The sequence below is a fragment of the Strix aluco genome, chromosome 20, assembly GCF_031877795.1.
Source record: "Strix aluco isolate bStrAlu1 chromosome 20, bStrAlu1.hap1, whole genome shotgun sequence".
In the NCBI taxonomy this organism is placed as follows: Eukaryota; Metazoa; Chordata; class Aves; order Strigiformes; family Strigidae; genus Strix; species Strix aluco.
The window spans coordinates 5,055,668-5,069,687 of NC_133950.1; the positions used below are offsets into that span (position 1 = coordinate 5,055,668).

Consider the following 14,020-nt stretch of genomic DNA (forward strand, 5'->3'; position numbering starts at 1 on the left):
AAACCTCCAAGTTTTTTTCATGAGCTGGGGGAGCCTGTGATGAGCCCCTCCTGCCAGAGCTGTGTCCTCTTTTCTGTGTGATTTTCCCTTTGCACAGGGCCCATCTAAGCCAAAGGGGCAAAACCAGCTCAGCAGGGGAGAAAGACCAAAGCAGAGAAAAATCCTCCCTCCAGGAAGCAGCTCCCACCTATGCAGATCCTGTAGGCTTGGGGCAGGGGTTATTACACAGGATCAGTCCCAGGTAACAAGTCACCCAGAAAAAATGTCGCTGTATGCCCAATTAAGATCCAAGCATTTTCATGAACCCAGTGGCAACCAGAAAGCTGAAGTTAACAAAGCTACCAGCCTAAGTTAGGTTGACTTCAGCTTCAAAAAAGAGCAGCGGCCCCAGGAATCAGCCCATCCAGCCTCATATCCCATTGGGAAGAGGCACTCATGGGTGTGGACAGAGGGTCTATCCCCGCGGTGGTCCCAGCTGGTGGCAGCAGACCCCTGCAAGCCATCCCCTGGGGCAGCCAACCTGCTGCTAAACACCTCCTCACCCTGCAGAGCCAGCGCACACGGATCATGACCCGCCACTGGATATCACTGGGGAGCTGTATGGAGATGTTGGGCTGCAAAAGCTGCTGTCATCCCCAGGAAATACCCTGGAGGTGTTTAAGCCACAGCTTAAACATCCTCTGCACAGAGGGGATGGCACAGAGACCGCACAGCACCTGGCAGAATCTGCAGGCACCCATCTGAGCTAACAGGTCCAAAAAGCCGGCCAGATTTCCAAAAGGATGCTTGAGTTGAGTGCCACGGCCAGCTCCCTCCTGGGCAGCGTGCAGAGGAGCTCACCCGTGTCTGCCTGTGCCTTGTCCTTTTTTTATCATGCCAAAAGGGCTCCCTTTACACCCGTGAGCATGGAGAGGACCCGCTCTGTCCCCTCCCAGCCTGACTCACCACAGGCAGCAATTTAGCATCACCTGAACTGCCCCAGTGACTCTGAGGACGAAAATGACCATCGTGTTCTCAGTCCCAATTGCAACGTCTGCTCTGTCCCCAAAACTGCTGGATTTGGTGGGAGGCACAAAACAAATGCTCAGTTTACCCTGTCCTTGGGGCTGTTTCACTCCTGCCCTGATAATTTCTTGTAAAAAGGGAGTGTTTCCAGACTTACCATGCAAGGATGCTATTTGCACCAGTGTGTGTTTTAATGATGCTGGTTTTGTCTTGTTTGTATTGCAATCACTGTCATCATTATTTCATGAAATAATTAGAGGAAAAACCCACGCAGCCCTCAATTCACTCCCCACAAAGCCCTCCCCCTCCCCAACAACTCCCTGTCTGTCCAGTCCTTCTGCTTAATATTGCTGGTTGCCCACATCAGATAAGGCTCTAGAAGGAAATGAACAGGCTCCTCTAAAATGAGAGACATTTGAGGATTAAATTAAATCCCTGCACTAATTCAATCAGAGACTCTGCTGCTCTTCAGTGGCACAGAGGATATGAGCAGGAGCCTCACCACCAAGCGAGGTTTCCATCTCTGGTTGAAAGCATCACCCAGGCTGTGAAATCCTGTTCTTGCAGAAAGGGCCATGGCTGAGCTCTGCTAAACATCACCTGATGGTGGGGGGAAAGACAGGGAAGGAAAGCAGCAGTGAGGCCATTGCAGCCAGCCAACAAGCCTGATCGTGGCTGGAGGCACCAGGGACTTCATCAGGGAGCCCAGGGCCACCTGCTGCACAAAGTTGATTTGGGCCAGCAAGGACAGGGATGTGACCAGGTGTTCTTCTCACCATCACTGTGGCCAAGGGGCTGCTGGAGGAGGGAGCAGATGGAGGCAGTGCTGATGCTGCCTGAGCAGGGAGCTGCTGTCCTTCCACCTCAAGGGCTCATCCAAAACATCCCATGGTCCCGCTGCAGCATGGGTCCCTCTCCCTTGGCCAGCAGCAGTAGCTCAGGAGCCAGAGGCCAGTATCTGGATCTCTCCATCCTCAACATCTTGGTCTCACTGCTCTCAACACCTGGGACTCCTTGCCCTCAACACCTGGGTGTCCCAATTCTCAATATGAGGGTTTCCCTGTTCTCAGCATCTGCATCTTCCCATCCTCAACATCTGGGTTTCCCTGTCCTGAGCCAGGAAGGCCTCAGGGCTTTACTACACCCTCCCTGGAGGACCTCACACTTCACTGTTTTCAGTTTCTATCTCAGACTAAGTGGCCAAGGCAGCATGTCCCAAGAATGGGAAGAGAAAGTAGAAGAAAGAGCTGCCTCTGAGCCTCAAGATGACTATCAAGGGTAATTTTAGGGAAGGAGGATGATAGGTCTGAGATCAGAGCAACAGCAATAGAGTCCCTAATATTGATTTCACCATTGAACAAGCCTCAACATACCCCAAAAAGGCCAAATATTGCCCTGCCTGCTCCTGCATCCTCAATCTCTGCACCTGTAACCCACTGCCTGGATTCCCTCTGCCTTTGGGCATTACTCACTGACTCACAAGTTTTCTTGAAACCAAGACAGCGGCAAAGTACTGCAAACCCTCTGCTCTTCAGTTGCTCTTCAGTTGCTGCTAGCAACTAGAACTGTTGTAGTTTGCCAGCAGAGCAAATTTCAGCTAACAGATGTGGGTTTGTCAGTGCAGCCTCAACTTCTCCAGCATTTCTTTAAATAATGTGCCCTTTCTGGTGGCCCACAACCGGGACTTCCAGCTGGGAAAACACCAGCCACAGAGATAGCACAGCTGTGAGCTGACGCCTGCACTGGTCTTCCCCTGGTGCTGCCAGCTCTCACGCTGCCAGAAGCACTGTGATATGTGGCATTCCCTTAAATCCCCAGCTCTGGGAAGTCAGGGATTTTTCTGAGGCTTCTTATTTCAAAACCTCTGCTCCTTGCAGTCATGGAGCCACTGTGGCTCAAGCAATGCCTGGACACAAGAAAATTGAATTCAGCCTTTCCTGGCTCCTGATGTGGGTGCTCAGGTTTTGTGATGCATGTCTTTCTCTTGCAGTAATACTGGGGAAGAGGAGGCTAAACACCCCTGGGAGAACTGCCCTGCACCCAGATCCTCTGCCAAAATCAGAGATTGAGTAAAGCAGGAAAATCCCTGCACGTAACAGACTGTTGGACATTGAGATGAACAGGAGAGTGAAGGACGTGCTGCTCAACTGCGCTCTCAGCCCGGGAAGAGTTAATGGATCTCCCGAGCTACTGCTGGAAGAGCTGCTCTCATGGGCTGTCCCCAGACCATGGCAGCCCCATCCTCCACGCGTCCCACGGAGGAACCTCTCTGGGTCCTGCTGCTCTTAAATCGACCTTTGCTCAAAGGTGCCTCACCTGTCCCCAAAAGGATTTAGCTCCATGGGAATGAGACCAAGTCCCTATCCAGGGGAATTCTGGGGAGGATGCAGCCAGCTTCACTACTGGCAGTGCATTCCCTGTGAGGAGGTAACATCCCTCCCCAGGGCAGATAGGATGAGGGGAAAACAGCACCTACATCACCCAGGGAAATATCAACATTTCCAAAGTAGGGTTTTTTTAAAGTGGAATAAAAAAATTACAATTTCAGTTCTTAGCATGGGACAAACTGTGCCCAGATCCATCAGATCAGAAACTTCTAATTGGCCCTGTGAAGCGCTACCAAAACTGTTGATGATGAGCACCTTGAGACTTAAAAAGCGACCGCTAAGAACCAAGTACACAGCATGGGGCTGAGAGGAAGAAAATTAAGCCAGAAACGCAAAGCAGAACTACCAAAACTTGAGAACATTTCCATGGGAGTCATTTTGAAAGTGCTCACAAGGAGCATACCCCCAGCAGCTCCGCTCCTTGCCCTCCTTGAGCCACAGCAACCTTGTGAGGCCGGCTGGAGCTCAGGGCTTACTGCACAGCAGGGTTTTCTACCCATTCCCTGCTTCATTACTGAATCAATGAATAATTGATACAGAGCAATTAGTGCAACAGCAAAAGCAAGTGTGGATGTATAAACCCAAACAGCAGGATCCAACAGTGCACTTGGGCAGGGCGGCCTCTGATGAGACACCTGTGGGCGTGTGAATGTTCATACCACACAAAAAACCCTGGGCTTGAAATGTCTCCGAGCCCTGGAAGGAGAAGTCCTCCTCTGTGGGAGGAAACAATCCCCTGTCAGCAGCCTGCGCTAATCCCATTACCCCGTTACTGTCATTCCCAACCGATTGCTCTGCAAACAGGGCTTGACCGGGGCATCGCCCAGCCCCAATGTGGCAGTGGCCACACTCTGCGCCTCTCCCCAGAGCCGCTCTTCTCCCTGCAGCACAGCGGTGAACAGGAGCCAGTGCTTAATCATAGAATCATAGAATCACAGAATCATTCAGGTTGGAAAAGACCCTTGGGATCATCGAGTCCAACCATCAGCCTGACTCTACAAAGTTCTCCCCTACACCATATTTCCCCAACAGCTCATCTAAATGACCCTTAAACACATCCAGGGATGGTGACTCCACCCCCTCCCTGGGCAGCCTATTCCACTCTCTGACCACTCTTTATGGGAAACATTTTTTCCTAATGTCCAGTCTGAACCTCCCCTGTTGCAGGTTAAAGCCGTTCCCTCTTGTTCTGTCACTAATCACCTGTGAGAAGAGACCAGCACCAACCTCTCTACAACGTCCTTTCAGGGAGCTGTAGAGAGTGATGAGGTCTCCCCTCACCTTCTCCTCCTCACACTGAACAGTCCCAGCTCCTTCAATCGCTCCTCACAGGATTTATTCTCCAGGCCCTTCCCCAGCCTCGTTGCCCTCCTCTGCACTCACTCCAGCCCCTCAAGATCTCTCTCGTGTTGAGGTGCCCAAAACTGGACACAACACTCCAGGTGTGGCCTCACCAGTGCAGAGCACAGGGGGACTGTCACCTCCCTGCTTCTGCTGGCCACACTATTTCTAATCCAAGCCAGGATGCCGTTGGCTTTCTTGGCCACCTGGGCACACTGCCGGCTCATGTTCAGCTGCTTGTCAATTAGAACCCCCAGATCTATGAGGGCAACAGCCTTGCCCACAGCAGAGGGCATGCAGGAAGGAGCCCGCTCTGCAGGTGTAGCTCGCGCCCTGCGTTTCGGTGCGACCACCTGCTGAAGGTGTCAGCAAACAACCTGGGATAAAACCTCCCCACGCCACGTACTTCAGCCGAGCAACTGGAGTTAACACAGCCTTGCCACCACCACAGCACCAGGCTGCCGCCCCCGAACCGCAGCTGCCCCGGCAGTCCCAGCACCTGGCCCCAGCCTGTCCCCTGGACGGTGCCCTCCATCCCCACCGAGGCTGTGAGCGTGCCCACAGCTCTGATTTCAGTGGTACGGGCTGAAATTGCTGGTTGGTTCCCAGTGCCAGTAAACGGGGGGTATCCAAAGGGCTGTAAAAGTCCTGGAGCAGAAAGCTCACATTGCCAGCACAGTGCAAGGCTGCTCCCGCAGCGAGAGCCAGCCGATGCAGATGGCACAGCCACACACCGCCCAAATTTGCAAGAGAACCTCAAAAAGCCCCCGTTGCTACAAAGACCCCTTTGATCCCCCCAGATGCTGCTTGCTACCAACCATTCAAGCCCAGCCTGGTGGCAAATGAAGCCGGTCAGGAGCCACAGGTTCCCCAGGAGACAGCGGGGACCAGCCCAGCGCAGGGGTGCAGGGGACCAGCGTGGGGAACGGAGTAGATGCCTTTGATCTAAAAGGACATCAGCGCTCCCGACGGCACTGTGCTGCTTCCTCAACCTGCGGCCAGACCCTGCCCAGCGAAGGGTACAGCCCCCAGGTTGCAATCTTTAAAAGCAAAACCTACCAAATCTGGGCTCTCAGTTGCATCCCAGCAGCATGGGCCGAGCGAGCGGCATCTCTCTCCGGCAGCCCCGGCCCCAACATGTGCCCGCAGCCGCGGCTCGGCAGATGCTAGCGCAGTGCTTGGCTCTGCCTCTGCGGTTATTAATGTTCATGTCAAGCGGCAGCTGAAGCCGCCCCAGCCTCTCCCAGACACCGCTCCCTCGTGCCCCTTGTGCTATTTACGGCTCTTCTAGCAATCCCTGGAGGTACTATTACCTGCTGATAAAAGTGGATGGCCGCTCTGCCTTGAGGAAGAGCTATGTATCACCCTGAAACCTGGCACATTTGTTTTTGCAGCTCTCCTTCTCCTGCCCTGTCCTGCCCCCAAGCGACACCAAGCCACAGACCGATTTCGGTGCTTCCTGCTAAATGAATCCCTGCTGCAAGTTCCCAGTTGGGTTTTTTCCCAAACTACTTTCTATGGAGAAGGGAGAGCTCTGAAGTGGGAGATGCTCTGCACCACGGCACTTTGCCCTCTGCACTGCAATCCCCTACAAGCGGCTCTACCCAAATGGGCAGGAAGAAAAAATACACAGGGTCTCCATCCAGGGGACAGCCCGTGCATGACCATCTGCCCCTTCTCTTCTCCTGCAAGCACCAGTGCCCTCTTGTGACACCCCCATACACACTGGGTCGGGAACCAAACTGCCTTGGCTGGACGTTTCTCCTCCTGGTATTACATTTTATTGACCAAGACAGGCAAGTTGCCCTGATGGCTACAGACAGAGAGCACAGCGGGGGGTGTGTGCACAGCCACTGTCACAGCCATTTGCCGGTGGTTATTTGCACCTTGGCCACCATTTGCTGATGGGTCCTCACTGCCACGGTGACAAGCTGTGCTTGGCTCTCCCCCAGCATGGACTTCAGGCACACACATGTCCCCCTGCTCCCAGGCAGCTTCAGGTTCGTGGATGCTCCTGGGATGGAGCAGGGGAAATGTGCTGCCTCCTCTTCCTTGCGGGTAGCCACAACTTTGCAGTGGTACAGGAAATGTAAAAGCTCCCTCACCCACTCTTACTGGCCACAGAGCTGAGCGAACCCTGACACCATCCAGACCTGCACACACCCACTGCACTCTGTCCATCGTTTTGGTGATACAGCTCCAGTTTTCCCAAGCTGGGCACCAGCTACTGCCTGCAGCCTCATTGGCCCAGGTAACCTGCCTCTGCAGGGTGAGTGCAGCGGGACCTGGTGCTGGAGGCTAGTGAGATGACATCTGGGTCATAAATATCCCTGGCAATAAAAAAGCAGAGGGGTGGGAAAGGAGGGGAAGGAGTGGATCCTGCCATTGGCATTCAGCCCACAACCCTCAGCATGCTTTCCCTGCCAGGGGTGACATGGTGCTGATCAGCAGTAGAACCTCTCTGCAGTGTTCTGTGCAGGGGCAGAGCATTGTCCCCTGTGCTGGATGAGGGAGGTGACAGCAGGAGCCTGAGTTGATGCAATTGGCCACTGCAGAGTGAAGGACTCATCCCAACATCACTTACAACAGAACCATGAGGTTGGCACTGGAAGCCGTTGCTGCTGCCAGCACAGATCACAGTAAGGAAACAACCACCAAAAGAAGAGGACCTGGCAGAGCAGCTCTGCCTGTGACAGGCACCAACAGGGCCATGAGCCACACACAGAACGGAGGAATCCCAAATAGTCCAAAACCAACACTGGTGGCTCCAAGGCCAAACGCAACCCTCCTGCAATCGTGCTGTCAAGCCTTGCCCTGCCACTCCACCAGGAAGGTTCTTGTTACAGGGCAGGATGCCAAGCCTCATAGAGGGCCAGGGGACCCCACGAGGGCAGGATGAAGCCATGTCTCCCAGTCCCACACCACTCTGGGCATCACCATCCAGAGCCCCCTGGCATTTCAAACACGTCCTTTGGCTTTGCAAAGATATCAGAGTTTAAGTAACTTTTGCAAGGAGTCACCTGAGCTTGGCTTCAGAGTCTGCCTGACCACATGCTCACAGTCCCCTACCACACCAGAAGGGAAGAGGCAGCTACCCAAAACAAGAGTCATTTGGGCACCGGAGAGGAGCGCTCCACCTGAGGGACAGTGCCAGCCCTACCTGGCACAGGCAGCATCCCCCCTTCGCAGGCAACACTGCATCAAAGCACTTCCAGTGTCTTCATTAAATCACAGCAGCACTGGCTTAAACCACTTAGTCTGTGCCTTTGACCACCCCGTGCAAATGATCTCCACACCACTCAGCCCCCCCTGGGCTGCCGGCGCCGCTCCTGCCAGCACTCTTGCTCTTACCAGCCCTTCTGGGGATTCATGAGAAACAGACCTTCAAGGGTCTTCAAGGGCAAAAATGCCTCTGCCCCCGCTACACCACTGCACCTTCCTGCTCAGGGGGGATGTGGGAAGGATCATTGGTGACACTGGACATGGCCGGGAGAACATCGCACAGTGCCAGAGAAACAGGAGCCGGTGTTTGCCGGAGGGGAGAGGTCTGCTTTCCTAACGGCTTTGGAGCCCAGCTAAGCAAATGAACAAATAAAGCTGGAGCTGCGGCTCTCAGCTGGCCCATCTGTTCCATCACCCCTCCCCGCTGGCTCCCAGCACACACGTGCCTCGGGAGCCCACAAGCCAGCGGCACTGGGGCCGAGCAAGTGGCTGTCCTGGGCTAGCAGCCCCCAGCACCTCCATGCCACCTGGGCCAGTACCAAGAGCTGGCAGGGCTGGAAACTGAGCTTGATGGAGCCAAGGCTTGGTGCTGGGGGAGATGTTAAAAAGCCCAGTACCCCAACCCAACATCCCGTCCAGCCCCACACAAACGGCCAGGCGAATCCCAGCCTCCCGGGGCTTTGTGCTGTGTCCCTGCACTTAGGACTGGCAGACAACTGATGTGCAAGAAGGGAATGACGACATGAAAGATCAGCCCCAGGACCCCTCAACACTCACCCAGGCTCACCTGCACGGCAGGGAATTAACAGTCAGGCTACTGCATAAAGAGGGTCTTTAAATTCATAAAAGGACATCTGAGACATGCTTTGAAGCCTCGCAGGGAGCTGTAAAATTCCCCCGCGCCGCCTTCAATGCTGTGGTTGCATCTGGGGCTTGTTCCCATGAAAGAGGGCTACAAACCCAGCAAGAATATGGCTCAGGATGGGTCGATCCGGGGTAGCTCAAACTGCATCTACTTCTTTTATGTTTGTAGCCTCCTTCACACCTACTGCTACCTCTTCAACTCCTGTCCCAGCTGAATTAAAGTCAACACATTGTCCTTCTCTTGGCCCATCGGGTGCCGAGGGTGGGATCTACATGCCACCATGCATCGAGGTCACCAATGTGGATTCAAGGGTCCCATTCACTCTGATGGCAGGGGGATCTCTGGCATGGACAGTTTCCTCCAGATATTTAAGTGGACACAGCTGAACTGGAGTCTGACTCACAGGGGGACAGTGTCTCTGGTCCCTCACCCTCCCGAATTCACAGTGTTACTGAAGCAGACTTTGGCTGTCCTCAGTAACAAGATTTTCCAGCCCAGGGTGAGAGCTGGGCTGTGCTCACTGACATGGAACAACACACTTATTTGCTTTACTTTTGTAACCTGGTTCATAAGTACTGCCAGCTCATGCTTTAACCCTTCTTGGGGCACCCTGACAGCATGAGTGAGGTGCTGTGAGGGTGTATGGCCTAGGTCAGGCTGGCCCTCCAGGTGCTGTTGTGATGTGCTTAGCCCTGCCCAGCCTCTCACACTGTCACTGTAGAACAAAATCAGACTCTGGGGAAGCTCTGTGTTTCCTGCAGCCTTGGCCATGCCCTGCCCGGTCTGCCCCCCAGCAGCAGGTGAGCAGGACTCTCTGAAGCAGAGCTGGCACAGACAGGGCAGCGGGTTCCTAGCCCAAAATGGAAGGGCTTTGGGCCAAAAATAAAGTGAGAAGGTGCAAATTCTTCCCCTCCTTCCCCATCAAACAGCCAATCGCACTCTGAATATGCTCCTGCTGAGCACAGCACCCTGTGAACGCTGGATCAGAGAGAGGTTTGCCCCACTTGTCCCCAGCCTGAGTGCTTGTCACAGCCACCCCAATGCCAGTGGTCCCTTGGCCGTGCCAGCTCAAGGGCGTACAATGGGAAATGACCCAGTGTAAAGACAAAGGGTGTTGCTGAAGGCAGCGAGGTGTTGGGGAACAGGGATTGCAGAGGGACATTGGTGCATAGCGGGGTGGGTGCCTGGGACACACCAGGGTGCTCGGGGTGAGGAAGAGAAGGCAGGACATGGGACAGGAGAGGGGTCACCCACACTCCCCCTTCCCCACGCTGCAGGAGCTGGGGCCAGCACCTGGGGGAGCGCAGCCACTCCTCCGCCTGCTGCTCCGCCGCGGCAGCCCTCACAGAGCCCTCCCCGCACCACCGCGCGGGCCCTGGTTTCAATCATCTCTCGATTACACGCTGTTTGCTCTTGTTGACAGCACATTTACTTGCACTTGTCAAGCACACTGTAAATAGTGAGAGAAACAGCTCTGCCCTTCCTGACCAGAGGAACAGCCAGGAAGGGGCCGGCCAGTCCCTCCTGGCCGCACACTCGCCGGCGGCTCATTCCCAGCACCGGAGCCAGCGCTGCCAGGAAGGGCCGGGGCGCAGGATCGGTCCACGCCTGCTCACACCGTCAGCAGCCATGGGAGAGAGACGGGCAGCCGGGCTTTGAAAAGTGCTGAGGATCCACCACCTCCCATGGGAAACAAGGGGAGCGCCCGTCCTGGACTCCCACGGCCCAAAGTCCACAGCACAAAGCGTCCGTAATTATTTAGTTTAGGGATAATCTATATCTTTCAGATAGAGCCAGCCATCATCTCCGAGGTAATCTCAGGTCACGGAGTCAGAAGGAAGAGTAATCAGCCGTTCTGAGTGTGGAAGACACAAAGAAACAAGCAGTGAGAATCAGATGGTTGTAGCAGGTTCGTTATAAGCAGGGTGTTGTGGCACTAATCTTTTCCCTGGCAGCCAAACCAGCTGGAGCAGCTCCAATCCCCGGCATCTCATCCTTGCCCCTGTTCTGCAGTTTGCCATCTCTTCAATCGTGCTAATGCAATTCATCACGGGGCCAGACTGGAAACAGAACCAGTGCAGCGATGCAAGGTTCAAAAAAAGCACCATGCTCTGCGCAGATGGTCATTATTTGGCCCAAGGAGGCAGCCTCACTAACTCGATTAATTCATAAAGCTGCTCTCACTATAATCACATTGCCACCGCTGTGGTTCCTCACCAGCCCCAGCCCACCTCCAGGCTCCACGCCTCCCCATTTGGGGACATATGTCACCAAGTTGGGTCACCCTGGTGATGCGTTTTACAGATCCTTGCTCAGCACAGCCAAGGAACAGGGAGTAGCCTCCCAGGGCAGACCCAGACCCGCAGATGAGAGTGGGGAAGGCTCTGCAGAGGAAGAAAATGTCCACAGAACAGCTCCTGTGACCTGCTGCAGATGGCAGAATGAGTTCATCACTCAGTGAAGTTCAGCCAAGTCTTACAGGAGCAGCAGAGAAGCCACTGGAGCCCCACTTCCACCATGTCTCCTGAACACCAGGGCTAGAGAGCAGGACCACACCAACAGCCATGGTTATCCCCAGGGCTCCTCCTGCACTGACTCTGCCAGGAAAAGCCCAATGGGAGCATGGCTGGACCATCACAGCTGTGTCCCTCATGGTTTTCTCTTCCTACATCTCCAGAAGTGGATGCTACATTCACCGTATGCTTGTGTCTCCCAGAAATGAGCAGCTTTGCTCTAAAACCAGCTGCTCTGAAAGTAGCAGCCGTGCCAACACGGGCCCCATACAGGGTGCATCCTCCAGGTTTGTCACCATCCTCCCAGGAGATGTTGCTGGAGGCAGTGACAGCTCTGCAGAGCCGTGTCCTGGAGCCAGAAGGACCTTCCGGCCCTTAGCGCTGCCCTAACTGGGCATGGCTCAGGGGGCCTTGAAGAACAAGAGATGCCATCCCAAAGCCCAAAATTTGTCTGATTTCCCACAGCTCCAAGAAGTCGGCACCACGCAACTTTCCTCCCTCAGTTCGGCCAGTCCAGACCCTCCTCTCCAGCTGTGCCCATCCTGCTGGGGCTCCTCTGCCCCGCTGCAGCTGTCTGCTCTGCGAAGGACGGAGGGGCACCATGAACAGCAGTGTTAACATGCTGAAGGCAGAGCCGTTCCCGCCTCTCACGCTGGCGCAGCAGTTGCTGAGGCTGCTGAGGAGCTGCTCTCTGCTCAGACAGTGTCCCTTTCTCTGGCTCCAGCACACAGCTGGCGCATGGCACATCTCTGCCTGGCACTGAGGCTGCACCAGCCCTTCGCTCCCATCACACGGCAAAGCCCACATACCCTCAGCTGGGCTCTGGCTGCGGGGAGATGAGCTGCCTCTTGCCAAGTTGGAGCAGCTTTGAAGGCTTTGCAAATCAGATTCCTGTTTGGAGCAGAAATCAGCCATGCTGAGGCCGGTATTTCCAGCTTAATTTGTCTGTTCACAGAGCACAGACACTGTTCTGTTTCCTTAAATAGACCTAGTATCAAATGACTTGTAAGCAACAAGCAAAGCTAATGGACCCCTTCTCCCTTGCAAAAAGTGACTGATTTTCCCAGCTCTTGCCTTCCAGCATCCCCAAAGATTATCTGCCCTGACAAACCAGCTGCGGTGCAGCCTGGTCACAGCAGCCCCAGCTGCAGCTCACCCATGTCAGGCTTCTGTCCGCAGCCTGACCTTGTGAGCAGCCGCCCACTCCACTCCAAGCTTGCACACCCACCAAGCATCCTCGCCTGTCCACTCAGGAGCTGCAGCCTCATACAGGGCTGCTCTTCCCTCCCCACACTGTTCCTTCCTGCATTTTGGGATCAGGTTTGCTTTAAAATTGCATCCTGGGCACTTTGTACCTTGCTGGGATGGGAAATGGTGCTACGAACTCAATTAAGTGCCTGGTGATTGCTCTCATGCTCCTTTTCTCCCTCCTGGCACCATGTCCCACCAGTGGGATTTCCATCAGCTTTGGTAACCTGAGACAAAACCTCCTTGTCACAACCTCAGAGGGCTCACGCCAGCTCTCCACTGCACCCAAGGAGCACCCTCTTGGCTACTGAGGCACAAAAAAGCCTTAAAAAGCTTTGTGTTGTCTTCTAGAGTATTTTGTCACCTGTTCATTAGCCAGGCTCCTTCCATAACGTGGGGAGCAGACACTCTCCAGGGCTTTGCTGTGAGCCACAGCGCTTGTCAGTCTAGCAGAGTGCCAAAATCCCACACCCTGCCATGAACACAGGTCTGGGGTGGGGAGAGCAAACAGCAATATCACCCAAAAACCCAAACGGTCCCAGAGCACGTGTTGAGATGGAGAGTCGCCAAGATCCCCCCAGTTTAGGATCTATTTGAGATGCTCAGATCTGAACGTGTCCCTGCACAGCTTCGTCCTGGAGGATCCCCCAGCCCATGGTGGGATCACACCCAGCCAAGAGCAGAGCTGTGCCAAGCCCCCAGCAGCAGCCCCATCACAGGCACCCCCCCAGTGCTGAGCCGCCTGGGACCCCCCGCCCAGGCACTGTGTCATGGCAGCAAGATGCATCACAGGAAAATAAGAGAGATGGCAGAGTCTTGTCACCTCGTTGAATTAGCTGCCCTGGGCTATTTGCATTTCTAGAGGTTTGGTTGGTAAGGAGGTTCTCAGGCTTTGTATGTTGTTGCTATTTTAGTATGTCTGAAACGTGCAGGAAAAGGAATCTGGAGGCTCTGCCTCCTGCGGAGATGTTTGTGCTGACCCATTTTGGGACGCTGCAGAGCCAAAGCCTCCGGACCTGTGAAGCAACGCAGTCGCCTGCTCCTGCTTTTGCCCGCAGCACGGTGAGAGTGAGTCGCCTGCCTTTGAGACAGACCATGCACCAAGGCTGCATCCACCCATCGACGTGGGGCAGGAGCTGTTTCACCACCATGCATCAGACGTATCCGGCTGCCTTTACCCCCGAGATCCCCATCTGCCTCACTTAAAACTCTTTAAACACTCAGCACAGGGTGTTTCTCTTCTCCCAGAGCAGAGGGTCACCCACCAACGTTCCGAACCCAATCCCTGGGGGATGAGATGACTCCAGCAGAGATTGCCACTGTCCCAGACAACGCTGTGGTGGCAGCCCCAGCCCCAAAGCCAGGGAGATGGGAGGTGTTAACTACATCCACGCAGGGCAGGCGTGCCCGACAGTGCTTCAAACCTGCTCCACGCACAC

The 14,020-nt window shown here is 54.7% G+C and overlaps 1 protein-coding gene across 2 annotated transcripts in view; it reads right to left on the reverse strand.

Annotated features, from left to right (window-relative positions):
- The window catches only part of RGS3 (regulator of G protein signaling 3), an 89,422-nt gene that overhangs the window by 11,749 nt on the left and 63,653 nt on the right, over window positions 1-14,020 (reverse strand). The window lies entirely within an intron of this gene.